Source organism: Mirounga angustirostris, unplaced genomic scaffold (genome assembly GCF_029215605.1).
Source record: "Mirounga angustirostris isolate CCGP_5_RB_7025 unplaced genomic scaffold, mMirAng1.0.hap1 SCAF_10, whole genome shotgun sequence".
Classification (NCBI taxonomy): Eukaryota; Metazoa; Chordata; class Mammalia; order Carnivora; family Phocidae; genus Mirounga; species Mirounga angustirostris.
Genome location: NW_026991718.1, coordinates 47116253 through 47119867, shown reverse-complemented (window position 1 = coordinate 47119867; position 3615 = coordinate 47116253).

Below are 3615 nucleotides of genomic sequence, written 5' to 3'. Positions count from 1 at the left end.
AGGGGTAGGTGATAGGTGGGTGGTAGTGGTAGTTCAATTGTGTATGCTAAGCATGAGAGGGCCATCTGTTAATGCAAGAGTATTCCTCAGGGTACACAATGAGGGGACATAAATGTATTGTTTATGATAACAGGTCAGTATCAATTCCTCTCTGGACCTAATTAGCCTCATTGTGGAGGACCATTACTTTAGGTGAAATTAAATAGATCATTAGCTCATGTACTAATTTCTAAACAGCTTTTTCATAAAATAACTTAACTATAGCCATTCTTTTTTTTTGGTTAAGATTTTATTTATTTGAGAGAGACATAGCGAGAGAGGGAACACAAGCAGGGGGAGTGGGAGAGGGAGAAGCAGGCTTCCTGCTGAGTAGGGAGCCCAATGTGGGGCTCGATCCCAGGACTCTGGGATCATGACCTGAGCTGAAGGCAGACACTTAATGACTGAGCCACCCAGGCACCCCAAACTATAGCCATTCTTATTTCTGATGCTTCTTAAGTTCCTTTGAAGCTCAGGGAGATATTAGTACCAGCAATTAGTAATACAGGACTAAGGTCCAATTAAAATATATCAGGGTTCATAATATTCCTGTGTTGAATTTTTCTTAAGATTTATTTATTTATTTTAGAGAGAGAGGAAAAGAAGAGCACGAGTTCGGGGAGGGGCCCAGGGAGAGGGAGAGAGAATCTCAAGCAGACTCTGTGCTGAGTGTGGAGCCTGAAGTAGGGCTCCACCTCACCACCCGGAGATCATGCATGACCTGAGCAGAAACAAGAATCGACTGCTTAATTGACTGAGCCATCCAGGCATGCCTGAATTTTTTTTTTAAAGATCTTATTTACTTATTTATTTTAGAGAGAGAGGGAGTGAGCACACAAGAGGGCCTGGAGGAGCAGAGGGAGAGGTACAAGCAAACTCAGGGCTCAGCACGGAGCCACACTCGGGGCTTGATCCCACGACCCTGAGATCATGACCTGAGCTGAAATCAGGAGTCAGATGTTTAACCGACTGAATCACACAGGCTCCCCTACACTACCCCCCCCCATGCTGAATATTTAAGGGAATGTAATGATTAGTTTTGGGGTGAAAAATAGTGCCATTTGGATTTCTGGGTAGGGCTGTAAGATTCTTACTAGAGAGATCTGGGGCTGAATGACAAAATCCAGCAGTTGGAAAAGTTGGCAGCCACTGATTGGGAAAGGTGAATTAAAGAATTCAAAGTCTTTACAGGAACAAAGACAATGAAGATGACAGCAGAAAAAAACTAGGGGAAAGAATCATAACACTCTATCTTGAACCAACATAAAGTTAAGGGGCAGGCAGTAAGAGAAGACAAATTAAATGTAAGTTCTTTGTCCTAAGCATGCACTTTGATTTAAAAGTCTTTGGATGAAACTGTCTACAAGCCATTTCTTATTTTAGTGAACCGTGGAGTTTGACGCCTGGAGAGAAGAGATACCCAGGTTGTAGGATTCTGAACAGTATTTATATCAGGAAACAAGAATCCACAGTTGTATGACTTGCAGCATAATCTCAGGATCTGTGGTTAAAAAAAGCAAAAAACAACCTGAAGTGGTCCCTTTAAGGCAGACTTTTATTTCTCTTTCAATCTATCCTCCCTCCTTATTTGGTATCATTCAGGGGTATATCTGGGGATACTCAGAAGTACAGTTTGCACCTCTTGGACATATGACTGTGATATTAATTTTTATTAGAACCTTGAAAGGTCAGAATTGAGCAAGGTAGAATGAATCAGAGGTTGAGTCAATATGAGTCGCCTAGGTTTTTTTCTGTAATAATTACATATGGTGAGAGTTTAAGGGAATTTTGCGGTGTAAATCATAGTTTCTTTAGGGTAGAGTTAGAACTTTAAGCTGAAATAGATTAAGCTCTTTTGAAGTTTTGACAGTTTTGTTTTTTTAAAAAATTATCACACAGTAAAACTGACTTCTTTTCTTATTGTGTATAGTTCTACGAATTTTGACATAGGTATAGATTCATGAAATCATCATCACAATCAGGATGCAGGACAGTTCTGCCACTCCAAAACATTCCCTCACAGTCTCCCTTTATAGTCACATCTCTAACCCACCTCACCCCTGGCAACCACTATACTTCTGTCTTTTTGAAAATGTCATATAAGTGGAATCATACAAAATGTAACCTTTAGAATTGCCTTAACTCAGCATAATGCCTTTGAGATTCATTGAAGTTATGTGTCAACAGTCCATTCCTTTTTCTTGCTGAGCAGCATTCCATAGTATGGACGTACCAGGGTTTATCTATTCACCTACTGAAGGACATTTGGATCATGTCTAGTCTGGGGCGATTATGAATGAAGTTGCTATAGAAATTTATACATAGGTATATTTCTTATTAGAAACCAGAGGAAAGGCTATCTTTGTTATAAGGTGGCAAAGAACTTGGCTGAATTTTGTTGTATTTTGTGAAAAGTAGAACTTGTAAATGATGAACTTGAGTATTTAGCTAAGGAGATTTCTAAGCAAAGTGTTGAAAGCATGGTACGGTTTCTCTTTGCTGGAGAGAGATACATTGAAGAAGGAATTGTTAAGCAAAAATGAATCAAAATATGAAGATTTGGTAAATTCTCAAGTTATCCACATTGCAAAATGTCAGAAAGCATGTTCTGCAAAGACCCTCAAGGGTGTGGTAGACACCCATTGCTAAAGAGATTACAGGTATGACTCATTGATTCAGTCAACCATCTCGGCAGGAGCCAGGAATAGAGATGTGGTTATCCAGGCAAGATCTGCGGAGGATTCTGTTTTCTGATGGTTTGGACCCCTGTTGCATTGGAGACCAACAAGGGTTTTGCAAATGTTATATGGGCAGAAATGCTGCTGGTTCAGACTGAAGGGGAAAGAGACCGGATGAAATAAAGGGAGGCGGATGCTGGATTTCTGGGATTCTACAAGAGAGGCCATTAGAGCTATTTGTGAACATTTTATCCATCAAGAAAAGGGAAGAATGCCCCTGAAGGTGGTTTAGAGGTCAGCAAGGTGGCCTCTGCCACCACAGGTACAGAGGGAACAGGCCTGGGGGGGGGGGGGGAGGCGGGAGGCCACCTCCTAGGTTTCAGAGGGTGAGGCATCTCCTCAGTTTCATCAGACCAGGCTGCCACTACCCAGGGATGAGGGGAAAGGTTGCTACTATAGTGCTTTCAGACATCAGAGCCACCTCGGCCTGGAGGACAAAGCACTGAACCAAAGGGAATTATTCTCAAGACTTAAAAAAAAAAAAAATCTAATGGGATTTGCCTTGCTAAGTTTTGCACTTGGGACCTGTGAGTCCTTGCTTTTCTCTGATTTCTCCCCTTTGGAATGGGAGTATCTACCTTATGCTTGTCCAACCATTGTATATTAGAGACAGATAATGTGTTGTCTAGTTTCACAGATTTCAAGCTGGGGAGGAATTTTGCCTCAGGATGAATTATACTTCAAGTCTTATTTAGATGGAATTTTTGACTCAGAGTTGATTCTGGAATGGATTAAGACTTTGGAGGCTAGTGGGATGGGGTGAATGCATTTTGTATGTAAGAAGGACAAGAATTTTGGGGGCCAGCTATGGGCTGAATCATGATCCCCCAAATTTGTA